Below are 27,447 nucleotides of genomic sequence, written 5' to 3'. Positions count from 1 at the left end.
AGATGAAAGACCTGTACACTGAAAACTGTAAGACATTGATGAAAGAAATTGAAGAAGCCACAAAAAAAGGGTAAGATATTCCATGCTCATGGATTGGAAGAATTAGTATAGTCATGTGTTGCGTAACAATGTTTCAGCCAATGATGGACTGCATATGATGGTGGTACCACAAGACTAGTACCATATAGCCCAGGTGTGTAGTAGTCTATACCATCTAAGTCTGTGTAAGTACACTCTATTATGTTCACAATGAGGAAATTGCCTAACAATGCATTTCTCAGAACATATCCCCATCACTAAGCAATACATGACTGCTAAATACATGACTGTTAAGATGTTCATACTACCCAAAGCAATCTATAGTTTCAACACAATGCCTATCGAAACTCCAACAGCATTTTTCACAGAAATAGAATAAACAATCCTAAAATTTGCATGGAACCAAAAAAAACCCCAAATAGCCAAAGCAATTTTGAGAAGAACAAACCTTCCTGTTTTCAAACTATGTTACAAAGCTATAGTAATCAAAACAGTATGGTACTGGTGTAAAAACAGACACATACATCAGTGGAACAGATAGCTCTAGAAATAAACCCCCATATATATGGTCAAAATTAATTTTGGACAAAGAAGCCAGGAGTATACAATGAGAAAATGATAGTCTATTTAATAAATGATGTTGGGAAAAGTGGACAGCCACATGCAAAAGGAAACTGGACCCCTATCTTACACCATACACAAAAACCAACTCAAAATGGACTAAAGACTTGAATGTAAGACATGAAACCATAAAACTCCTACAAGAAAACATAGCTGGTAAGCTCCTTGATATAGGTCTCAGCAATGATTTTTTGGATTTGACACAAAAAGCAAAAATAAACAAGTGGAAGTGCCTCAAACTAAAAGCTTCTGTACAGCAAAGAAAACCATCAACAAAATGAAAAGGCAACCTACAGAATGGGAGAAAATATTTGCAAACCACAAATCTGATAAGGGGATAATATGCAAAATATATAAAGAACTAATACAACTCAATAGCAAAAAACCACAAACAATCCAATTATAAAATACACAGAGGAACTGAATAGACATTTTTCCAAAGACATACAGATGGCCAACAGTTACATGAAAAAGTCCTCAACATCACTAATCATCAAATAAATGCAAATCAGAACCACAACGAGATATCATCTCATACCTGTTAGAATAGATACTACCAAAAAGACAAGAGATAAAAAGTGTTGGCAAGGATGTGGAGAAAGGGAACCCTTGTGCAATGTCGGTGGGAAGGTAAATTAGTGCAGCCACTATGGAGAACGTATGGAGGTTCCTCAAAAAGTTAAAAATAGAACTACCATATGATTCTTCAATTCCACTTCTGGGTATCCATCAGAAGAAAACAAAATCACTATCTTGAAAAGATATCAGAACTTCCATGTTCATTGTAGCATTATTTACAATAGCCAAGACATGAAAACAACCCAAGTGTCCATCAATGGATGAATGGGTGAATGTGGGGGTGGTGAAATGGGTGAAGGTGGTCAAAAGGTACAAACTTCCAGTTATAAGATGAATAAGTCCGGGGGATGTAATGTACACCATGGTGACTTCAATTAACAGCACAGTATTGTACATTTGAATGTTGCTAAGACAGTAGATCTTAAAAGTTCTCATCACAAGAAAAAAAATTGTAACTGTGTGGTAATGAATGTTAACTAAACCTGCTGAGGAAATCATTTTGCAATATACACCTGTATCAAATCATTGTGTTATACACCTAAATCTAATACAATGTTAAATGTCAATTATGTCTATAGAAAAAAAAGCCAATTTTTTTTTTTTAGGAAGATTGGCCCTGAGCTAACATCTGTGCCCGTCTTCCTCTATTTTATGTGGGATGCTGCCACAGCTTGGCTTGATAAGCGGCACACACGTCATTGCCTGGGATCTGGCCAGCAAATCCCAGGCCGCCAATGCAGGAGCATGTGACCTTAACCTCTGCACCACCAGGCAGCCCCAAGCCAATGTTTTTAATAATGTTTTCAGTGGGATCTGTCAGCGAAAGAATCAGAAATTTATGCATAAAATAGAAAACTCTGCATAGGTAATTTTAAATTGTTAATGCCAGAGGTCTCCTATAGTGAGAAACAGCTGTAGTACTCATTACAGTTAAAAAATGTACTTAAAATACCCCTATTTTTATCTAATTTTTTTCATCTACTATTTTATTTGGGTGCCTACATAAGTGTAAGTGTGCAGAACACAAATACCTTGTAACTTACGAATTATCTGTATTTTTATTTGATATGATAGTGGCTTTAAACATTAAACTCTACTCTTTCCTATTACTGAGTGAATTTAGAACATATTAATACGGGTTCATGGCAGATATTGCTGAGAGACTACTCTAGTCATTCCCTCCTCACTGTTTGCTGGCAGAGTTTGGATATCAATTCCTCCTCACAGGACAAGGGATAAATCCTGATTAGTTTCAATCATTAATGATAAGCCCTTTCTCAGTGCCAGCAGTTGGTCTGGAGTGGTCATGAGACCCAATTCTAGACAGATTAAAAAAAGGAGATATTTGACAGGTTATTTTTGGAAAAGGTTTCTTCAAAGATTCAAGGAATCATACAGAGTGAAGTGGAATCTTATCTTTTGCTGAACATCTCCTTGTCTGGATGTGACACCTGATTATGTTTTTCAAAAATGAATTATAATTTAAGCACGGCAGAGCAGAAAGATTGGAATAACCTGTACCTAAATGATGTTACTGAGTCACTGAACCAACCAACCTTCTAGCCATTCCACCTCTCGACTATTTCTTTTGTGAAAGACTAAATTTATTTTTAAGCCCGTTGACTTAGGATGCCCTGTTAGTAATAACTGAAGACACAAAGTTCCACTTTTGTAGGAGTCATGCAACTGAGATATGGACTTTAGGTAAATCATTTATTTTGAGGTAGTGATATGGAGGTTTATCTTACTTTCTGTAAATTTTAATATAAATAGTTTGAGCATTAGAAATCAACTTGAAACAAATGTGTATGCTTCCTTGAATTGTTACATAATTGACCTAAGAAATTAAACTTTGAAACTGACATATTGTCAGTATACCTCCCTTTTTATAATGAGTGACATAAATTTTGTTGGGTTAATTTATATTATTCATGGATCACTGCTCCCACATTAGTTGACAATATTTGGTGTGAAGTAAGGATCTACTTTTGTTTGCTTTCAAACAATTAGCCTGATACCCTATAGTACTTGAATAATTTACCTCTTTACCACTGATATGAAATGCCGTATTTTTTCACGCATTAAAATCACTCCTGGCTCCTCTTAAAAACAAATAAATAAAAGTAAAGATATAATAATAACTAAACTAAGATTTGAGCTGTTGCCCAAAAGATGGTGCTTAAAATTTGATTCCAACTACATTAATTCCTTGTCAAAACAAAAATATCCACACTCTTTGCAGAAATATATAACAGAATACAGAGTTTCCAGGGTATGACAGTCACATCATCCAGGTTGCACTCTAAAATTACTCGACATACTTGACACAGGAAGCAGGAATTTGTGACCCAATCTCAAGAGAAAAGACAATCAGCAAAGACCAACCCTGAGATAACCCAGAGGCTAGAATTAGCACAAAAAGATTTTAAACTATCATATTATTATTATATATAATAATATAACATAATATATAGTATATATTATAATAATATAATATATAATTTATATTCTATATTATTATATCTATGCTCAGTGAGGTAAAGGAAAATGTTCATTAATAAAGGCTCTTAATGAGCAAAAATATAGGAAATTTCAGCAGATAAATAGAAACAAACATTAAAAGGAAACAAATGAAAATTATAAAACTAAAAAATACAGTATCTGAAATGAAAAATATACTGAATGGATTTAAAAGCAAAACAGATGATGAAGGAAAGAGTCAGTGAACTTGAAAATAAATCAATAATTATCCAAATTGAAGAACAGAAAAAAAAAAATAAAGATTTAATAAATTACACAGCATTGTAATCCCTAGACTATCAATTAAAAAATGCAAAAAGCTATAACTACACAGTCAATTCTGAAGTTAAAGTAGAACTTTTTAAAATACTCCATAATCCAAAAGAAGGCAGGAAAGGAAGGACAGCGAAACAAAGAACAGAGGAGACCATGAGAAAACCAATAACATGGTGGCCCTATAACTCAAACCTGTGAATAATTACGATATATTTTAATGGCCAAAATACTCCAATTTAAAGGCAGAAACTATCCAAGTAAATTATAAAAAAGCAAGAGCCAACTATATGTCTTCTACAAGACATATTTAAATATATAAAGAAACCAATAGATTGAAAGTAATTAGATGAGAAAAGAGAAACCATGCAAACTAATCATAAAGCTAGAGCAGCTGTATTAGTATCAGATGAAATAGACTTCCAGATGAAAAGTCTTCCCACAGATAAAGAGAGACGTTTCAGAAAGACGAACGTGTCCATTCATCAGCAAGATAGAACAATTGTAAATATGTATGTACCTAATAAAGAGAACTGCAATACACACAAAGCAAATTGAACAAATTTAAGAGAGAACAACACAAATTCATGATCATAACATTTCTCCCTCATCAAATGACAGAAAAGTTAGACAAAAAACATCTCATCAAGGACATACATAATTTGAACACTATCAACCACCTGGACCTAACTGATATTTACAGAAAATTACAGCTAACAATAGAAGAACACAATTTTTCAATTACACATATTATACACACCAAGATAGACTATATGGATGGCCATAAAACAAGTCTCATTAAAATTAAAAGGATTAAAACCATACAGATTATGTTCTTTGACAATGGAATTAAATTAGAAATTAATAACAATAAGATACTTAGGAAAACCCCAAACATTTGGAAATTATATTATACCTGGGTCAAAAAAAGAAATCATAAGGAAAATTAGAAGATATTTTAAACTGAATGATAGTGAAACATATCAAAATTGTGATATATCGAAAGAAGTGACTAGAAGAAAATTTACAGCTTTAAATGCTTTTATTAGAAAAGAAAAATGGTCTAAAATCAACACCTCAGTTTCCACTTTAAAGAGCTAAAGAAAGAGCAACATATACCAAAAGTAAGGAAACATAAGGAAATGATAAAGGCAAAAGTAGAAATCAACAACACAGACAAACAAATGAGAAAATTAACAAGGCAAGTGGCAACCAAATTGATAAATCCCTAGCTAATCTAATCCAGAAAAAAAGTGAGAACACAAATTACCTATGTCAGGAAGACTCTACAGATCCTATAAATATTAAAAGAATAATAAGAGAATATTATGAACGTTACACCAAAAAAATTCAACAATATAGATGAAATGGGCACTTCCTTGAAAAATACAATTCACCCAAATATCTACAATTAACATCATAGCTCATGGTGAAAAATTGAACTTTCCCTCCTAACGTGGGATCAAGGCAAGGATATCCACTGTAACCACCTCTATTTTAGATGGTACTGGAGCTCCTAGACTTTGCCATAAGGTAAAATGAAGACACAAAAGGCTAAAGTTTGCAAAGGAAGAAGTAGAACTATCTCTATTGCATATGACAAAATTTCTTACCAAAAAAGAAAACCTAAGCAATCTACTAATGACTAGAACTAATTGTTAGAACTAATAAATGAATTTAACAGGGTTTCAGAATACATGGTAAATATTCAAAAACTTATATTCTCAAATATTAGCAGTGAACAATTGAAAATTAAACTAGAACTACATAGTAGATAAATAAGTCCTGGAGATCTAATGCACAGGATAGCGATTATAGACAACAGTACTGTATTATAAACACCAAACTTGCTAAGAGACTAGATCGTAATTATTCGTGCCACAAAAAAGAAATGATGATTATGTGACATGACAGAGGTGTTTGCTAACACTACAATGGCAATTCTATCGCAATATATAAGTGTATCAAATGAACGTGTTGTGTTGTACAACTTAAACTTATACAATGTTACATGTCAATTATATCTCAATTTTTTAAAAAAAATAAAATTGAACTTATAATTTATAATTGTGTAAAAATACAAAATATTTGGGAATAAACATAGCCAAAGACATGCAAGACCTCTATACTTATAACTATAAAACACTATTGAGACAATTAAAGAAGTTTAAATAAATGAAAAGATGTCAATTCTCCCCAAACTGATAAATTCAATGTAACACAATTATAATCCCCAGAGATTTTTTTTTTAATTGACAAACTTGTTCTAAAATTTATATGGAAATTTAAAGAATCTAGAATACCTAAAGCATTTTGGAAAATAATAAGAAATTTGGAGTACTTATAGTACTTGACTTCAAGATTTACTATAAAATTAGACTAATCAAGAAAGCGTGGTCCTAGCTTAAGGATCAACAAATAGAGCTATGGAACAGAACAGAGCCCAGAAATAGGCTGGCACTTATACTGTTATTTGGGCTGGGGGGAGGCATTAAAACAATTAAATAAGGGAAAAAGTTCTTTCAACAAATAATGCTGTAATACCGAATGTCCATATTTGCAAAAACGAATCTGGCCCCTTGTTCTCTACCATACACAGTTAATTTTAAATGCATCATAGATCTAAACATAAAAGCTAGGGGGCTGACCCTGTGGCCTAGTGGTTAAGTTTGCATGCTCCACTTCGATGGTCCGGGGTTTGGTTCCTAGGTGTGGAGGACCTAAATCACTCATCAGCAGCCATGCTGTGGTGGTGTCCCACATACAAAAGAGGGGAAGACTGGCACAGATGTCAGCTCAGGACTCCTCCTCAACAAAACAAACAAAAACTATAAAAGCTAAAATCATAAAGTTTTTAGAGGAAAACATAAGAGAGTATCTTTGTGACATGGGGGTATGCAAAGTTTCATGAAACTGGTCATAAAAAGCAATAAACAAAAATTTAACTTCATCAAAATTAAAAACTTCTGCTCATCACAAACTATCATTAAGATAACGAATATGCAAGCCACAGCTTGGAAGAAAATATTCGCAAATCATATGTCTAACAAAGGACTAGTATCCAGAAAATATAAGAAACTCTACAACATGAAAAAAAGACAAACAACTAATTTTTTTTTTTTGGAGGAAGATTAGCCTTGAGCTAACTACTGCCAGTCCTCCTCTTTTTGTTGAGGAAGACTGGCCCTGAGCTAACATCCATGCCCGTCTTCCTCTACTTTATACGTGGGATGCCTACCACAGCATGGCTTTTGCCAAGCGGTGCCATGTCCACACCCGGGATCCAAACCGGCAAACCCCAGGCCGCCGAGAGGCAGAATGTGCTAACTTAACCACTGTGCCACTGGGCCAGCCCCAAACAACTAATTTTTTAAACGGGCGAAAGATTTGAACAAATACTTCACCAAAGAATATACACACGTTTTCATATGAAAAAGTGCTCACCATCGTTAATCAGGGAAACGCAAATTTAAACCACCACAAGTGATCACTACACTTGCACCAGAAGGGCTAAAATTAGAAAGACTGACAATTCCAAATGTTGAGAAGTATACAGAGCAACCAGAACTCTAACACGCTGTTGATGGGAGTGTGAAATATATAACCACTTTAGGAGAAATACTTGGCAGTTTCTTCTAAAACTAAACATATATCTACCCTTTGTCCCAGCAATTCCAATCATAGGTATTTACCCACAAGACATGAAAACATAGGCCCACAAAAAGACGTATAAGAATGTCCATAACAGCTTTACTCATTATAACCCCAAACTGGACACAGCCCAGATGCCCACCAATAGGAGAACAAACAAGTTGGTGTATTCATACAACAGAACAATACTCAGTAATAGAAGACATGAACTACTGATACAAGCAACAACGGGAATGCATCTCAAAAATATGCTGTGTGATAGCAGCCTTTCACAAGAGTACCTACTGTGTGATTCCATTTGCAAATCAAATGTATGGTGGAAAAAAATGGAAACTGTGATTGTCCCTGGCACAGGCAGGAACAGCGGCTGCGTGGGAAGGAGCATGGGGAGCTCTCTGGGGTGACGGTCATGTTATACACCTTGATAGGAGTCTGAGTTACACAGGCATATGCATTTGTTAAAATTCAGCAAATACACACTTAAGATTTGTGCATTTTACTACATGTAAACTTTATATGAAAAGATAGAAAACTGTAAACATGTATCTCTCTCTTATTTATGATATGTATGTTGAAGTATTGGGAAGAAAGAAAGTATTTGAAACACCTCAAAAATTAGGTAGATTCATGGATAGACAGAGAAACAGATTAATGGGTAGATTGTGATAAAGTAAAGAAAACCTTAATGGCAAAATCTAGGTGGTGAATATACAAGGGATCATTATAAAATTCTTTCAACTTTGCTGCAGATTTGGAAAATGTTTATAGTAAAATATTAGGTGGAAACAGTGCATATACTCAAGATTTGTGCATTTCACTGCATTTAAATTTTACATCAAAAGAAAAAAACGAAATAAATATTGAACTCTAGTTAACAACAGACATGCTAAAGAATTTACGGGGTGTCTGAAATGCATCAAAAATTTAAATGGATTGATAGAGAGGTAAGGGGATAGATAGAATGGCTAGATTAGTGACAATACAAAAATAGTGAAATGTTACTGGTAGAATCCAGGTAGTTGGTATATGTTTTTGCTGTAAAATTCTTTTATTTTTGTTGCATGTTTGAAAATTTTCAAAATAAATTGTTAGGGAAAAAAAAAACTCAGTGAGGGCAAGGTCCTCTATTACTAAACAGAGGAATTAAAAATAGCTACTGGGGACAATTAACAGCCTGCTTCAGTGGATAAGATTTACCTGCTCCCTCCCATCCCACCTTGCCTGTGAGTTAAATTCCATCCTTAGAGAGGCATTCTTTTAACATAGACTTTGACCCTTGTTGAAATTCAGATAGCTTGATCATTCCTTGTCGTCTCGTTTGCCTTCTTTTCCCTGAACGTCCCCAGCGCTCTGTATTACTGTTTTCTCCCTAAGTGATCGCCTTCATTCCATGACACTCACTACCAGCATGCCTCTGGCTCCCACGCCCAGCACTGCCCTCTGTCTTACAGCTGCATTTGAAGACAGCCAGTTTATTCACACATAGAACTCGGAACTATACGGCTGCCACCTCAAAGCCAGTATGTTCAAAACCAAAACTATCTTCCCTCCTAAACTCATTTCACTTCCTTTCTCTATTTTTGTTATTAGCGCTACCATTCTTCCCAGGGCACAGATTTATCTCGTTCACTCATTCATTCAGTCAACAAATAGTTGTTTTACTTTGAAATGCTTCTGCTAGAAGGTGTTGAACAAAACAGACACGATCTTTGTTTTTGTGAAGCTTATAGTTTGTTACTATTTATTTGTTCCTTCTCTCTTTTTACCTTTCCAGGTTTAATGAATAGATGAGTAATATTCATTTTATCTTGATGGCTTCCAGGCCCACTCCCCTCCCTCAGCATCACTCTGAGCTGTGCCAGAGTTCCAGGGGCTTAGGCAGTGCTAAGGCCTGGGGGCAGGGGGAGGGCACCATCAAGTAATTGTCACCCAGGTTATCACTGGGACATCCATCCATCAGTCCTATTTATATGGCCTCTTCAGGCCCAGTGGCTTAATGCTTCTGTGCCCTATTTGGAGCATTCAGATCTTTTCGGAGGCAGCCTCTGTTCCCAGTTTACATATCCCAGTTTACCTGGGACAGTCCTGGCCTATGCCTATTGCGCCAGTGTAACTATCAATAGCGCCCCCTTTCACTGTCAGGTGTGTCCTGATTTGGTTAATAAATTAGGAGAGGGTGGTTGTCCTCTCCTAAACCACACACAGCCATTTCTAATCTGAGCACTTACTGCTTTTTCTTTTTAGTGCTTTATAGTGGTTATTATTATTTTTTTTATGGAGGTAACATTGGTTTATAACATATAAATTTCAGGTGTACATCACTATATTTCAATTTCTGTGTAGACTACATCATGTTGACCACCCAAAGGCTAATTACCATCGGTCAGTGTACACATGTGCGCTTTTACTCCTTTCACCTTCCCCCTTTCCCCCTTTGGTAACCACCAATCTAATCTCTATATCTATGTGTTTGTTTGTTGTTGTTTTTATCTTTGATATATAAGTGAAATCATACAATATTTGCCTTTCTCCATCTGACTTATTTTGCTTAGCATAATACCCTCAAGGTCCATCCATGTTGTTGCAAATGGCAAGATTTCATCTTTTTATGGCTGAGTAGTATTCCATTGTTTATATACATCATATCTTCTTTATCCATTCATTCCTTGATGGGCACTTATGTTGTTTCCAAGTCTTGGTTATTGTGAATAATGCTGCAATGAACATAGGTGTGCAAATACCTTTTCCAATTAGTGTTTTTGTGTTCTTTGAATAAATACACAGCAGTGGAATAGCTGGATCATATGGTAGTTCTATTCTTAATTTTTTGAGGAATTTCCATACTTTTTTCCATAGTAACACAAGCAGTATGCTCTTCAACATGTCTTATCAGTATCTTTTTGAATACCACGTCTCCTCAGGCAAGAAAAACAAAAGAAAAATAAACAAATGGGACCACATCAAACTAAAAGCTTCTGTACAGCAAAGGAAACCATCAACAAAATGAAAAGACAACCTACCAAATGGGAGAAGATATTTGCAAACCATATATCTGATAAGGGGTTAATATCCAAAACATATACAGAATTCATACAACTCAATAACATAAAAAACAAACAACTCGAATAAAAAATAGGCAAAAGATCTGAACAAACATTTTTTTCAAAGAGGACATACATATGGCCGACAGGAACATAAAAAGATGTTCAACATCACTAATTATTAGGGAAATGCAAATCAAAACTACAATGAGAAATCACTTGCTACTTCTTAACACAGACCAGCAGAGCCCCTGTGTTTCCAGAATGTTTGTTTAATCTAGGGGGTTAGGAACCAACACTCCTCCTCTGCTTGTCCTAGGGATTGCCTGTCCTAGGACATGTCCTTTTCCCACGACAAAACCCGAACAGAGTTGCAGCCTCCTTCTGGTCTCCCCAGTCAGCCACATCCCTTGCCTTAGATGGGGGGAGGAAAAGAACAGAGGAAAAAGACCGTTGACTTACCATCTCAAAATGCTATCCCAGATTTAGCACCCGTTATTCATATATGTGCTTTATTCCTCTAACGACTAAAAGCTCTTTAGGGACTAAGATTTATCTTATTCCATTTTGTACCCATACTCCCTACTCCTCTTTCCCATATAGGAAACAAGGCCTTGAAAATTTTCAAACATAGAACAAAAATAAAGAATTTTACAGTGAAAACACATATACTATGTAGATTCTACTACTACTATCTTACTATTAGTGTTTTATCACTGATCTATCCATTCTGTCTCTCCAACTACCTATCAAGGTGCAGGGTGATCTCATTACGTGCTTGTTCATATAAATGTTATTAGTCACTTGCGCCTTAGTCTGAATGAGTTACACTTCTTTTTCCAAGTACAGATCTAGACTGAGAGGAAGAAGGCAGTTAGGTATCTAACAGAGTAGAAAGATCTAGGGGGGAAAATGTAGACAACCCACGATGGCAAAAATAAACTTCAATCCATTCACATTTGTTCAACTGAATGCGGCCCCATGTCTTCACTTTCTCACGGAATCTCTTTACAAAGATACTAGAGCTCCCGGGCTGGCCCCGTGGCCGAGTGGTTAAGTTCGCGCGCTCTGCTGCAGGCGGCCCAGTGTTTCGTCAGTTCGAATCCTGGCGGGACATGGCACTGCTCGTCAAGTCACGCTGAGGCAGCGTCCCACATGCCACAACTAGAAGGACCCACAACGAAGAATATACAACCAACTACGTACCAGGGGGAGCTTTGGGGAAAGAAAATAAAAAATCTTAAAAAAAATAAATTAAAAAAAAAAAGATGCTAGAGCTCAGTTTCCCCCTTTCTGTTCACTCACAGCCTCTCCGCACCATGAGCAACAGTGCCTGTGCCACCTGCTCCAGAATTCAGACGGGCAATCGGCCCAACCCCTGTGGAACCGAGGCAAACACAAAACACCAGCCAGACTTTTAGGATGCCCTGCTTTCAACCGCCTCAAGAACATAACAGTGAAAATAAAAGATTCCCCGTCGTTCCCCAAAAGCCCTCTCAGGCTCCTAGTCATTCAAGTCCGGAAGCGAATGCTCCGCAATATCTGAAGACTTCAGGCTCTCCCCGGGAAATAAATTTCTCATCTCAAAATATCTCTACTATCTATTTACAGAACTATAATTAAAACCAGTTTTGTAGGGGGCCCTCCACGGCCGAGTGGTTAAGTTCGCGTGCTCTGCTTTGGCGGCCCAGGGTTCCCGTTGGGATCCTGGTCATGGACCTACACACTGCTCATCAAGGCATGCTGAGGAGGGGTCCCACATAGAAGAACTAGAATGATCTACAACTGGGACATACAACTATGTACTGGGGCCTTGGGGAGAAGGAAACAAAAAAGAGGAAGATTGGCAACAGATGTTAGCTCTGGGCCAATCTTAAAAAAACAAACAAAAAACCGGTTTTGTAGCCAGATAGCCTATATTCAAAGCCAGATTCACTAGGTGACCTTATGCAAGCTACTCCATCATCCCATGTGTTAGTGTGATCATCTGTAAAATGGTGGGATATCTCATAGGGTTATCCATAGGATCAGATGACTTATATATATAAAGTATATATGTATACTTATATACATACACACACACCATCTATATATTTATAGTTATGTATCATAAGCCCTTTGTCAATGGACGCTGCTCTCATTACATTTGCCAGGAGTACTCTAGGTGGGAGGGACACAGCAGTGAACAAAACAGACACCGTTCGCCCCTGCCCTCCTCCAGGTGCTTACAGCCTTCCAAACGAAAAAATAAGAAACATTAAATAAATAATGGTAACAACATTGGCAAACTCCCCGGCACGGACGGCCCTGTGTGAGCACGTCTACAACGTCTACATTACCACCCACCACAGTTTTGTAATTCTCTCCCCAAAGCCCATCTCCTCCCAGGCCTGGGGGTAGCCCCGGGCACAGAGCCCAGCTGTGTTCCTGACCTTTGTGCCCTTGTCGCCTGGCACTGGGCAGGCCCCCGGCCCTCGGACTGTCCTCCACCGGAGCGAGGGCTGTGTGGGCCGCACTGACAAGGGATGGGGTGGTCAATCCTAAGTGCCTGGTCAGATCCGTGGGGCTCCGTCCTCTCCGCTGGGCCCAGCCTCCCCCAGGTGCCCCTCCTCAGGCAGCAGCCAATCGCCTGCTCCCGCCTTGACCCCCTCCCCTCTCTCCTCGGCTTACTCTCAGGATTCCAAAAGGTGAAGACGCGGCTAATCAAGGTCTCAAACCTTGCTTTTCTAACTTGCCCTCCTTTCCTCCCCGGGCTGTATTTACATGAAATCCCAGGCCGGCCTGGTCGCCGCCGCTGGCGCGGTCTGCCTCCGAGTTCCCCCCCGCCGCCCCCAGATTTGGCAGCTTCCCCAGGGCGTTCGCATTATCTCAAAGGGGAAACATTCGCTGTTAATTACGTTTCCTTTTAACAGTAAGCGTCTGCCAGGCGGCGCTTCTTTGAGGAGGAGGGAGAGGAGGGCGGACCCTCCACCGCGGGGCGCCGTGCGCCGTGAGGATGGAGCATCGCTGCCGCCGGGAGAGAGCGAGCGTGCGCGACTTTCGGGGTCTGCCCACCTCCGCCCCAACCCACGAACTCCGCAGACAGCTCAGGAGATTGCTGTGAGAACAAGAAAAAACCGTCCTGGAGACCAAGGGTGCCCCTACCAGATGGATTCGGGCATCTTCCCCTTCGCTTCTTCGCGAGGGAGGCCGCTTCACGCGCAGAATATCTACCCTCCAGTTCATCAAGGGTGACGCTGTGTGAAAGAAAGAGGCCTCTGCTGTGTGCGTTTGATAACAGTGCACTCAAGTCTGCTCAGAAGGTGAAACAGCCCTGGGCCACTTCATTTTGAAGCTCTGAATATATTTTTTAAATGAAGACATGCCAAAATAGTTACCAAAATTTTAATTGTGGTTTACGATCCTTTAATAATTCAATGCTCTTGACACGCACACGCTAACATAATGACTGCACGGGTAAGCTCATCAGGAGATGATGCCCAAAAGGCCATATGTGAGGCCCCTGATGAACATGAGGCCAGAACCAAATGGCCCTTTTGCTCCACTCCCAGCCCAGAGATTGGCTCTGTGCCTTCACATGCTCGGAACGGGAGAGGAAGTGGCCTGAAGCGAGCTGGGAATTAAGCCTGGAGCAGAGGTAGTGAGGTCTGAGGAAAAGCCTGCTTGAAACCAGGTTCATACTGGGCCCCAGTTTGGATACCTCACCTTCGTCATGCCTCGTTGCCCACCTGTTAGCTGAAGAATGTTAAAAGAGGCTCGAAGGAGAACAAAGATAAAAATGGAGTTCCAAAGAAGAAAGATGCCACTGGCGGGAAGCAGGAATGCATTACTAAATGCACCCTAAAGATGCTTCCGTCCCTCCCATCCTTCCCTCCTTCCTGAGTCGGAATCAGGATGCTTTAACAGGCAGTTGGCAAAGAACACCATTCATCCCAAACAAGCAGTGTAGTCTTTCCTGTGTTTGGTCTTTATTAAAATCTTGGAATTCCATGCCTCCTCTGAATTTCCATGTGGCTTCTCTTTATGCATAAACATCAAAAAGGATGCAGCTTGTTACATAAACTTGGTAGACTGCAAAAGCCTGCCATGTGTTTATGCATTACAAAGAGCCCTGCACAGTTAAAACCAAACTAATTAGGAGGCGCAAGTCAAAAGAAGTTCTGAAATGTTATTAATAATTATATGTGACAAAATCAGTTTATTTTTAGATTTCTGAGAAATGCATTTCTGGTTTGTCATTGCTCTCCACACCTGTGATCGTCTCTCTCAGTCTGTCTGCTTGCCCTCTCCTGCTCACCCTCCACAGTGAGTCGCAGGCGGAGGAACCCATCAGGGCTGCTATTCTTCAGCTCTCTAACCTTCAGCTGTGTGACTGGCTTCTTGGGCAACACGATTGCCTGTCATTTAACGTGCGTGGATGGATGAGCTCATTAACAAGCCGCCCCAGGGGCCCTCTCCATTGGCTGCTCTCCCAGACCCTAGTTCTTTTTCTCCACCCAACAGCAACCGTGGGCCTTCCCTGTCTGGTGAAGCACATGCTCACACCCATCTCATTGTGCGCCCTTCCCCCTCCTGGAGGAGAACTTAGGGCGGTCAGGAGCAATCATTCTAAGCATCCTGCTGAACCTGCGCTTTTCACGAAGGCCACTCTTTCTCCAGGACGCCACCAGCTCTCCAGAGCCCTCCCCTGGGTTCCCAGGGAGGAACGGTAACCTAGTCAGCAATTCTTACTTCTTGCTTTGCCGAGGGGCTGCTTCCCCCTCATGGGTTAGCACATGTCTCGTAGGAAACCCTTAATTCCTCTCGTTGTTCCCTCTTGCGGTGAAGCTGTGCAGCCCTAGACGGTGGGAAAGCCCTCCTGGGAATCTGAGAGGGCTCTGTCAGAGCTGCCTGCCGAGGGTACAGGGAGGTGGGAAGTCCAGGGGTTTTACTTCCCTAAGACACAGGAATTCAGGCTCTCCCTGTCCATGTGTCCTGTGGTGAGTGTCTGTCTCTGAGTCTCTAGGGATTTGCTTTCAAGTTTTAAAAAATTTAATGATTAGGATCCTGGCTTTTTGTGCCTTGGTTTCTCCTTTCTAAGAAAGGTGAAAATATTTGGGTTAAATAAAGCTAAGTCCAGGTTTCTTTTGGGGGACCCTGAGAGCGCAATGTGCCTCTTCTTTCTCATAATCTAGTCTCAGGATGTCTGCCCCATCTCTGTCTTGTTTTCTCCTTCTTACTCCCTCTCCGACAGAATACTTCCTGCCACCTCACCCCATGGTTTCTCGGTTGTTTTGCCCTTTTTAGACTCACTTCTAACCTCGGCGCTATTTTTCCGTCAGCTTCAGACAGGAACCACTAGTGAAGAAAACCTGAGACAACACTGTCGAGAGCAAGTTTTTCTGAATCCTTCTAATCCCCGTGGGTCTTTCAGAGGTCAAGAGCGTCCCAGGCCACTGCCATGTGCTGAGGCTTCCAGAATACTTTTTTTTTAAATCTTCAACCTAACCCCTTATCCAATCTGATTCTTTAACTGTTTTTTGGTTGTTTTCTTTTTTTGCAGGGAAAGATTCACCCTGAGCTAACATCTGTTGCCAGACTTCCTTTCTTTTTTTTCCTCCCCACAGCCCCAGTCCATAGTTGTATATTCTAGCTGTGTGTCCTCTTAGTGCTTCTCTGTGAGCCGCTGCCACAGCATGGCTGCTGACAGACGAGTGGTGTGGGCCTGTGCCCAGGGAACTGAACCTGGCCGCCAAAGCAGAGCACGCTGAATTTTAACCACTAGGCCATCAGGGATGGCTCTAGACTACTTTTTTTAAAAAAATTTATAAATGGCAAAAAAAAAGTCACAAAAATTGTAGAATATTTTAAATGTGTATATTAAACAAATTAATTCTTAACACACTCACAAAACAATATAATTGGACTGTTTCCAAAAGACATGATTAAAGTATTAATATAAGGCTCATTGTGAATTTGGGGACCCAGTTGAAACCTTTGATATACATTTCCCCTTGAAGAACCTTCTGGCCCATTTATCGCTCCTTATCTAGCTCTCAACCAGCTGCTACTATCAGCCCTGCCCCCAGGCCAGTCTCTCGGAGACATCCCTCCTGCTCTTCCCCATGAGATGCTCAGCATGGAAAAGTGTCAATTCTTGCCTGTAGGTGTGCACCGATGACTAGATGGTAGCTGTTAATGTCACTCTTTTTAAACCGGGGCTGGTTTTGCAACCTCACACGCAAGAGTATTTTTAAATAAACTTAATTGCTTTGAGCTCTCTGTTTTGGAATTAATAAAGCGTTTCAGAATTGGCATCATTTGAAAGAACAACAGAATGTTGATAACTTGGAGCTGGGTGAGAGTTATCATGGAATCTGTGTGCCACTCTCTCTACTTTTGTGTATATTTGAGTTTTCTATAATAAAAATACAACAAAAACAAGTAAATATTCTTGAATCTATATTTACTGTAAATACTAGCATCTAGAAGAAAATATTCAGAATTTTCCTTTATAAGTTGAGAAAACCTTTTAGGCCTTCCTATTTCCTGCTTTATTAAAACTTTTTTTTTCATGTTTTATGGTTGTGTATGTTTTTTGGGGTTTTTTTTTAGTATAATCTGAGATACAAGACGTAGTTTATTATTAAATTATGGTTTTTATTATTTTATTACTGTTTTAAAGCATTTCACTTTATCAAAAAACATTTATTAAGACTTACTAAATGCCCCACTGAGGTCACAGCAAGTGAGATGTGAGAAAAACGACAATAATAAAGTGAGAAAAGGAACTAACAGACTTACCCATACGTGTGGAGTAGTGTGAACTGTGAAGTTCCCAGAAAAGCTCAGAAGCGGCAGCAGCCAATAGGCGGAACCGGCAACGGGAAGGTTTCTCAGAGAAGCTGGCTTTCAGGGGGAGCCTTGAAGGATGAAAGGAGTTTCATCAGACCGGGCCAGTGGGAAGAAGTGGAAGTGAATTATTCCAGGGAGGGACTGTGTGAGTTCCAGGTTGAAGGGGAGGGCCCAGGATATTCTGAGTACTTCTGCGTGTATCTGCGAGGCGTGCATTTGGGTTGGGGGCAACAGGGCCAGTGGGAAGGACCAGCCCAAGATGAAGCTGGATAGGAAGGCAAAGGCCAAATTTTGAGGAGCCTTGTAACCCATGCTGAGAAGCTCCAGCTTTACCCTTGGGGCCAGTAAAGCCTGGGCCCAGGACACTGCCTTTTAAGTACTTTAGGTGATTTTGAGCACGTGGTCCAGAGATCTCACTGCCAGAAATACTAGTCAGAGGGTGCCCAACAGGTACTTTGGAAGCAAACAGACCTGAGTGCCAGTCTCCAACTACTCTGTACTAGCTGCAAGATTTGCGGCAGGTTACATAATATGTCTAAGTCTCAACTTCCTCACCTATAAAATGAGAATAATAAAAATACTTGCTTCCAAAGTTGTTGTGAGTATTAAATGAGATAGCACAGTGCTAGGAACATTAGACAGACTCAAAATATATTAGTTGCTATAGTTGTTTTGCTTAAAAAGTTAACCCTGGCAACTCGGTGGTAGGCAAATGGAATTTGGAGAAATTGACAGAAGATACGTATTTATAAAATGTCAGGCATGCTTTAGGTGTGAAGCACCAAAGATACATAAAGCTTGAACCTAACCCTCACACACAATCAAAGTAGATTGATAAGACGTACTAGGTACTAGGTATGGTTGTGCAGGTTGTGCACTGCACCACGATGCCACATCTAAGAGGGTACCATTCACAGTTTAGACATCATAAATTTGCATATTTATTACAATAATTTTGGGGGACAGATGACAGTTAAATGTCTTGTTCTAATAAAATGAATATACTACAACAATTTTCCAATGATGGAGATACAGTGTCTTGAGGAAAGGAATGATAGATTTTTATATTAATGGCTCCAATGAATCATGTTTCCTGGTGTCCACACCCCTGTGTAGTCCTCTGCCATACTGATCTGAGCTTGCCTTTAGCCACTGGGGCATCAGCAAATGTGATACAAGCAGAACTTGTAGAAGTCCCAGTTCTCAGCACCAGTGTCTCTGCGATTTTCTAGCACTCCCCCCATCACCAAAAGATGGCTGCTGCTGATCCAAACAGCTATAGGCATCACATCTGCATTCAAAGCAGGGAAAAGAGGAGAGGTATAGGCAACACCAACTGAAGCTTCTTTTTTTTTTTTTATTGAGTTATTGATAGGTTACAATCTTGTGAAATTTCAGTTGTACATTAATGTTTGTCAGTCATGTTGTAGGTGCACCACTTCACCCTTTGTGCCCACCCCCCACTCCACCTTTCCCCTGGTATCCACTAAACTGTTCTTAGTCCATAATTTTAAATTCCTCATATGAGTGGAGTCATACACAGATTATCCTTCTCTCGCTGGCTTATTTCACTTAACATAATTCTCTCAAGGTCCATCCATGTTATTGCAAATGGAATGATTTTGTTCTGTTTTGCAGCTGAGTAGTATTCCATTGTATATATGTACCACATCTTCTTTATCCATTCGTCTGTTGCTGGACACTTAGCTTGCTTCCACGTCTTGGCTATTGTAAACAGTGCTGCAATAAACATTGGGGTGCATAGGACTTTTGGGATTGCTGACTTCAAGCTCTTTGGATAAATACCCAGTAGTGGGATGGCTGGATCGTATGGTAGTTCTATTTTTAATTTTTTGAGGAATCTCCATACTGTTTTCCATAGTGGCTGCACCAGTTTGCATTCCCACCAGCAGTGTATGTGGGTTCCTTTTTCTCTGCAACCTCTCCAACATTTGTTGCTATTAGTTTTAGATATTTTTGTCATTCTAACGGGTGTAAGGTGATGTCTTAGTGTAGTTTTGATTTGCATTTCCCTGATGATCAGCAATGATGAGCATCTTTTCATGTGCCTATTGGCCATCAGTATATCTTCTTTGGAGAAATGTCTGTTCATGTCTCCAGCCCATTTTTTGATTGGGTTGTTTGATGTTTTGTTGTTGAGTTGCAAGAGTTCTTTATATATTATGGATATTAAGCCTTTGTCAGATATATGACTTGCAAATATTTTTTCCCAGTTAGTGGGTTGTTTTTTTGTTTCAATCCTGTTTTCATTTGCCTTGAAGAAGCTCTTTAATCTGATGAAGCCCCATTTGTTTATTCTTTCAATTGTTTCCCTTCTCTGAGAAGGCATGGTGTCCAAAAAGATCCTTTTAATACTGATGTCAAAGAGTGTACTGCCTACGTTTTCTTCCAGAAGCCTTATGGTTTCAGGTCTCACCTTTAGGTCTTTGATCCATTTTGAGTTTATTTTGGTGAATGGTGAAAAAGAATGGTCACTTTTCATTCTTTTACATGTGGCTTTCCAGTTTTCCCAGCACCATTTGTTGAAAAGACTTTCTTTTCTCCATTGTATGCCCTCAGCTCCTTTGTCAAAGATAAGCTGTCCATAGATGTGTGGTTTTATTTCTGGGCTTTCAATTCTGTTCCATTGATCTGTGCACCTGCTTTTGTACCAGTACCATGCTGTTTGATGACTGCAGCTTCCAGCTGGAGCTTCTTTTATGAGAAAAGCAAGAGTTCCTCCAGCAACATTACAGCAGACTTCATTTATATCCCATTGACCGTATCTGTGTCACATGACCATCCTGCGCTGCAAGGCAGTCTGGGGAATGGAATATTTAGCTTTTCCAGCCTCTGTAGTAAAAGTTGGTGAGGGGATAGGAGTTTGGGGAAGGCTGTTGGGTTGGCTAATATCGGCTACAGAACTTTTAATCGTGGATCCCAATGCAGCCAGTACCACAAAGGCGTACAACATGGAGACTGTCAGCTACTCACTAATTTTCAAGCATGACACGTGAAAACTTTTTAGAGCTAGTTAGTGATCTCTGAGGCCAGGCTCAATTCATTTCTATCAAACATTCATAAAAGTGCCTCTACAAAGAGATGCGAAACCTTATAAATTGAAAGTAGCTTCTTCTTATGACAAAAAAAAAAGCCTGAATTATCCATCACCAACTCCTAAGACAGTGACTGCCAAAGTTTATGGACCGAGACTCATTAGTAAGAATTTTGTCTTTCTTCATAATCTGGAATACACATACACTCATACATGTTTCATTTAAAAAACCCTATCCTTATTACCTGATGCACTCTAATATTTTCTGTAGTATTTAAATTCAGGTTTTTTTAAAGTTGGTTATGACCCACTAAATTAATTTCACTGCCCGCCCGTGGGTCATGACCTGTAGTTGGAAAAGCACTACGATAAGCTGAGGCCGGGAACAACATTCTTCTAGACAAAGGGGACAACAGATAGAAAGGCCCTGAGTTTGGGGTTCTTGGAACCTAAGAAAGCCAGCATGGCCGGAGCCTCTTGGGTGGGAAATGAGGTGGGAACCATAAGGAGGGGACTGTCATGAGGTCTGCAGGCTGCAGGAGGAAGTTTGAGACTTATTTTTATTCCAATGGAAGTTTCCAATGGTTTTAAGCAGAGGAGTGACATGATATAATCTATTTTCTAAAATAGTTTCTCCTGACCTCATGCATAGCTCAAGGATGGTTCCAGAATGACCTAATTTTCTCTAAATTTAAAACAAGTCTGGAATGACTTTCAGACCCTCCACAGAGGATTCGCTCAGTCTCCCCCACATTCGTTCAATCAAATTCCTTTCCCCGATTCCTTTCTCTACACACAAGCTCCTTCCCTTTGCTGAGCTCCTCTGGAGATCAGTCTTGCAGAAATACTGACGTTTAAAATTCTCCGTTTACCAAGTCAGGTACTTTCACTGTCCCTCTATCTCTAAGCATCCACATATTTGCTGGCCACACTGCTCTGCTGACTGGAGTCACGCACGCCCGGAGATTTTTTTTGTTTCCTGATTTGCACGTCGACACTTGGAAGGACATCTCTAAGTTTTGGCAACTGGCTCCTCGCAGCTTGGAAGCACATCTTCTCTCCCAGCGGGGGTCTCCATGTCTGCTGGGACGTCTGCAGCGCCCGCTGTGGGGAGCTGCCACACGTGCTCGAAGTCCTTGGGGCACAGGGACTGGAAAGGAAGCTGGGAGGAGGGTACGGAACGGGAGACAAGCCGATTTCCCAGGGCCCGGGCCTCCTTCTTGGCCAGTCCCCAGGAGATGAGCTCCAGCTGCTTTTCTTTTCTCACTCTTCCTCCTCTCCCCACTACCCTTTCCGGTTGGGCCCCCTCTCCCTCCCGCCTCTGGCCAACCCCCAAGCCATCCAAGATCTGGGGTGGAAAACATCACCGTCAAAGGGAGGAGTCCAGGGACTGGGAAGCTGAAAAGCAGAGGGAACGTCTCCTCTCCCACAGACCTGTTCCCGGGCCCTGCCAGCTCTGGTCTGGGGCGGGACGGTGGGGGGCCGCGAGTACAGTCCGGTGGGGCAGCCCCTCAGCTCCCTCTGTCTCACACCTCCCCAGCCACACTCGTGACCTGCCCAAGCCTGCGGAGAACATCCAGCCAGATTTCTTTTATCTACCTGTGGTTTCCAAAAGAGACATTTTCAAGGCTAGGGCATAAAGACGCTTTTAGGAATGGGAGAGAGGAGGTAGAGGGGAAAGAGGGAAGAAAGAGGCTGCACAGAAAAGTGGGGAGCTGGTGAGTCCGTAAATTGTAGTGGTTAAGGGCAGAGGCTCCGGAAACACCTCGAACCTGGTTTACAATCCTGTCTCTGCCACTTAGTCACGGCGTGAATTCGGGTTGGCTGTTTTAACCTCTCTGAGACTCTGTTTCCTTATCTGTAAAATGGGAGTATTTGTACCTGTTTTCAAAGCTGAGAACTCAACGGGCTTCTTAATGTAATTATTATCTACTCTAGTAAGTGTTCGATAAATGGTAGTTTCATTATGATTAATGTTATTCATGTAAAAAGAACATTGGAATAGGAGCTGGCAGCTACTTTTGAGAGAAAGGAAAAGAGGAGAGTAGCTAGCTGTTGAGGAGCTTCAGAAACAGCAGCTATAAGGTGAACCCATATTTTTAAAAATCAGATTTGGGAGTTTCCCAAGGGCTCTCATATCTCTTATCAGTCTCGATCCTTCCAAGCGTGTGAAGTATGAAAGATGAGTAGATATGTTTATCCCCACAGATTAAGAAACAGGCCCAGGAGGTGATGATAAGATAATGAATGAAAAGTACTCATATATTGCAACATAGTACACAAAAACAAGACTGTTTCAGGTGTTTTGTTGTCACACAAACTGATAAGCAATGGGACAGTGCCCCAAACCCAAGCGTCCTAAGTCTTTCTTCCGTGTTCTCTACCCTGGGTCTCAAAGAAGGAAGGAAAACTAGGCTAACGTGTGAAGAGAGACTGTCCCAAGTTTAGGAGATGGAAGGAGGCCTCGAGGACGACCTTGGTGATTTCCGTGGTTGTAGCCCCAAGCCTCGGAGGGTCAGGTGAAGGAGGGGACAAGCTGGAAAGGCTAAGGCCAATTCAGTGTCCCCAGAAGTAATGTCTAAAGATTGTTGCCATAGTGATGGTAGATGTAAGATGGGAAGTAAACATAAATAATCTAAAAACGAAGCAAATTAAATAATGGAAATATCTCCCCAATGAAAATCCTTTTGAAGGCAAGTCAAACTTAGAACGAAGAAACCATTCCCAATAACCTAAATTTAGGGGGCTGCATTTGATAATCCTGAAAACTAAAGGGTCTTATTCCTTCCTTGCAAGCACTGCAAATGATGGCTTGGATTTCCACCAGAAGACCACATGATTGGTTCTGGATCCCGATCAGTGATTTTGCTCATAAGAACCAAGAGAAGCAAACTGAGTGTGGGTTACTTGCTGAAAGTAAACATAAATCAGAAATCAGACTCCATGGGAAGATGCCAGAATTGTGCAAGCTGCACATCTGGTCCTTTACTCTCTTTGGAAGGTTTCTGAGCACTGCCTCTTTTCTTTTTTTCAAAATCTCAATCTGCTCTCCTAGTGGATCCTTCAAAGACTTCCTCGTATAAAATTAAAACTGATATTTCCTTTAGCGTAACTGGCTGCTTGGATATATGGCAAGCCCCTTAAACTCAGCATGTCCAAAGACAGAAAACAGAACTCCTCATTTCCGCCAACAAACACATCCGTCCTCCTGTGTCCCACACCACGGGAGCAGCGCTCCCGTCCACGCAGTCACCCAGACCAGGAGCCTGAATGTCTTCCTTGGGTGCTCTTTCTCATTATGCTGCTCTTCCCATAGGTCACTAAGTTTGTTTTGTTTTGTTTTGTTTTTGAGGAACATTAGCCTGAGCTAACATCCACTGCCAATCCTCCCCTTTTTGCTGAGGAAGACTGGCCCTGAGCTAACATCTGTGCTCATCTTCCTCTACTTATTTTTTAATATGTGGGACGCCTGTCATAGCATGGCTTGCCAAGCGGTGCCATGTCCTCACCACCCGGCATCCGAACTGGTGAACCCTGGGCCGCCAAAGCGGAACGTGCTAACTTAACCCTGTGCCACTGGGCCGGCCCTGGTCACTAAGTTTTATCAAACTTTCTCCAATCCCTACATTCCTTTCCTTCTCCTAGTGCCCCCATCTTGTTCAGGCTCCCATCTTCTTTCACCTAGATTGCTAAGTGACAGACACAAAGCCTTCAGACCTCAGCTGCTATGCCTAGACTGCCTGCATTTTTCCCCAGTCCAGACCTCAGCAACCTGTACAGCGCTGGCAGGACTCCTCCGGCACCCAGGAGCAACAAGTTACCAAACTGCTCCAGCCCCTCTGACGCTCCCTCCCAGCTCCTACAGACCAGCGCTGAGGGCCAAGAGAAGGGAATAACTCGAGACTGGCCAAGGAAAAGGAGGGAAGAGATAGACAGAGGCCATGTCAGTGACCCAATAGACGAGAAGGCGAAGTTGCCTGGGTCATGTGCCTTTACCCTGGAGCCTCTCGGCAATTATAGCCATCTTTAAGGGCACAGTTCTGTGGCTTTAGTACCTTCATATACTTGTGCAACCATCATCACCATCCATCTCCAGCCCTTTTTTGCCCAAACTGAAACTCTGTGCCCATTAAACATTAACTCCCCATTCTTCCTTCACCCAGCCCCTGGCAACCACCATTCTACTGCGTCTCTGAGAGTTTGACTGCTCTAGGTACCTCATATAAGTGGAATCATACAATATCTGTCCTTTTGTGTCTGGCTTATTTCACTTAGAATAATGCCTTCAAGATTCATCCACGTTGTAGCGTGTATCAAAATTTCATTCCTTTTTAAGGCTGAATAATATTTCATTGTATGTATGTACCACATTTTGTTTATCCATTCATCTGTTGATGGACATTTGGGCTGTTTCTACTTGTTGGCTCTTGTGAATAATGCTGCTATGAATAGTGGTATGCAAATATCTGTTCAAGTTTATGCTTTCAATTCTTTTGGGTCTGTACTCAGAAGTACAGTTGCTCAATCTTACGGTGCAATTGTCTTTTAACTTCTTATCTCCCCAAGCAGACTGCGAACTCTTAAGACACAAAGACTGGGCCTTGACACAAGTGTTAGTTGAATAACTGATCATTAACCCCTGTAAAAAGGATTTTGTAAGAGTCTGAAAGTTATGAAGATAAATGGTGGGGAGAGTAGGAGGGGTTTGGGGCCTTCAAAAGGTTCTGATCCGGCAAAATTTACAAAGCTGTGATTGAGATCTTAAACAGAGGAGAGGGCAGGTGGAGGGCTCCCAGGGAGCTTTCTCACTCCGGTTAAGCTCACAGGCTCTGGAGCCAGGCTGCCTGGACCACACCCTAGCTCTGTCACGTCCTAGTTTTGAGAACTTCGGTACATTACTTAAGCTTTCTCTATAAAATAGGGATAGTAATGGGACTTAGCTCATAAGGCTGTTGTGAGGTTTAAATGAGTTAACACACACAAAACCCTTAGAATAGTGCCTGGCAAACAGTATGCACTCAATAAATTCTAGCATTATTAACAAAATCAGAATTGGATAAAGATTACAATATGGGTTAAATTTGGAATATCTCAACAAAGTGCCCATTTCACGAGAATGGGGGTCCACTTTCACACAGCCCATCGATTGGGAAAGTAAGTTCACATTTTTTTAAGTTCCTAGATTGTGTCAGGCCTGATTACTATTATTATTATGTATTATTATTAGAGATTATTAACATTTCAGAGGTACGGAAAATGAGGTGCAGAGATGTTCAACAACTTGCCCAAAATTACTTATTTACCAAGTGCCTGAGACTAGTTTCAAACCTAATCTCAAAGGATAATGGTGGAGCACGAAGTACAGGGATAAACATCCCAGCTGCGTTCAGAAGAGATCCTAGGGTGAGTGTCAGGGCTTTCACGAGGAGGGGCAAAGCCTGGGGAACCATCCTCATGGGGGGAGGGGAGCTGCTGACTCCCAGGATAGCACTTTCCAGCAGTCTGTTACCCGATAGAGCTGGGGTGGGGGGAGGCGGGGGTGGAGCATGCACTCCGCACCCCCACCTGCCATTCACATCTGCCCTAACACTCCAGGGCAGGTGTAGAGACCGTACACTCTTGTGGCAGAGATGGCTGCTTGCTACACTCATATTCTTTCTCCCCTTCCTTCTTGGTAATTAAACTGTGGTTTTTATCTGGGCACGTGATCACCTAGAATAAAGACTACATCTCCTAGTCTCTTTTGGAACCTGGTGTTGCCATGATCATGTCCTGGTCAGTGCCTTCCCGTATTAAAGAGTTTGGTCAAATTTCAGAAACCTTCTTAAAAGGAAGTGGTGTGAGCATTTTTGCCCTCTTCTTGGTTGTCCCCCACCCTGACCCCCAGTATGTGGCTGGGGTTGCCCCTGCTATCTCAGAAACTGGGGGACCACCCCCTAGGAATGGTGGCGTGGAGAGCTGAAAGGAGCCTACACCATGGAGCTCCTCTCGCCCTGGCGCATCTTCGTCTGGAGGTCTTTTACATAGGAGAGAAACGAACCTTGTCTTGCTTCAGCCGCTAGTAGTTTAGATTTTCTGTCACATTTACTGTCAACTGAGTCAACACTCGTGCCCTCTGTTTAACAGAACCCCACTTGAGGTATGTGCACACTCTGGCCTTCTCAGACGCAGACCCAGGTTTGAGAGACCAACGTCCTGAACCTGGAGTCCCGCCATTGCTCTACCACCCAGAGGGGGAGAAGAATACAGACACAGCTTCCCAAAACTCTTCTTAGCCTTGTGTATCTTTTAGTATCTGCTTTTAGACGAAGGTTGGTAACTGTGGGACCAACAACTTTATTAGTCTGTCTGCTTAGCAGAAAAATAAAACATCGTTTTCCTAGTGCTGTGCCTATTAGAAAAGAAGCCAACTATACAAACCCAATCAATCTAGCTCTGTTGATTGAATAGTGATATGAATAAGATGCACCATAAAACTGAAAAAATGTTGATAAATGAGCACAATTCTTTTAGCTTTAATCGATACCTTATTTTACCCATGAAAAACAGATGTAGTTTGTTTGAGGAACCAATTGTTACAGCCAACCCTGTAACCATGTTTGTTCATTTATTCACTATTTGTTCAAAATATAGTCATTCATTCTTTCATTCAACAACATTCGTTAATATTTCAAAGTTAAAACTACAACACTTAAGTAGAACTCATTTGTCCATCATGCTAGACACTTGAGGAAAAAAAATGCAGAAACCTCAGACCTGACAGTCCCGGGAATGCACAGGTTTTTTGAGAAGAGAAAAATAATACCCAAGAAGGAACTAGAGCTTATAATCCAG

General features: G+C 41.1%; 1 long non-coding RNA gene across 2 annotated transcripts in view; it reads right to left on the bottom strand.

The window, feature by feature from the left end:
* The window catches only part of LOC139082551 (uncharacterized), a 66,677-nt gene extending 53,351 nt beyond the window's left edge, over positions 1–13,326 (bottom strand). Inside the window, exon 1 of one of the 2 annotated variants that reach the window (XR_011538652.1) lies at positions 13,157–13,326. This is a non-coding gene — a long non-coding RNA (uncharacterized lncRNA). The remainder of the gene's footprint in view (positions 1–13,156) is intronic. The other variant, XR_011538651.1, reaches the window with a different exon arrangement.
* Between the last annotated feature and the right edge of the window lie 14,121 nt (positions 13,327–27,447).

This window comes from Equus przewalskii, chromosome 3 (genome assembly GCF_037783145.1).
Source record: "Equus przewalskii isolate Varuska chromosome 3, EquPr2, whole genome shotgun sequence".
Taxonomy (NCBI): domain Eukaryota; kingdom Metazoa; phylum Chordata; class Mammalia; order Perissodactyla; family Equidae; genus Equus; species Equus przewalskii.
The sequence above is the reverse complement of the archived record's forward strand: the minus strand, read 5'-3'. Positions and strand labels throughout refer to the sequence as shown.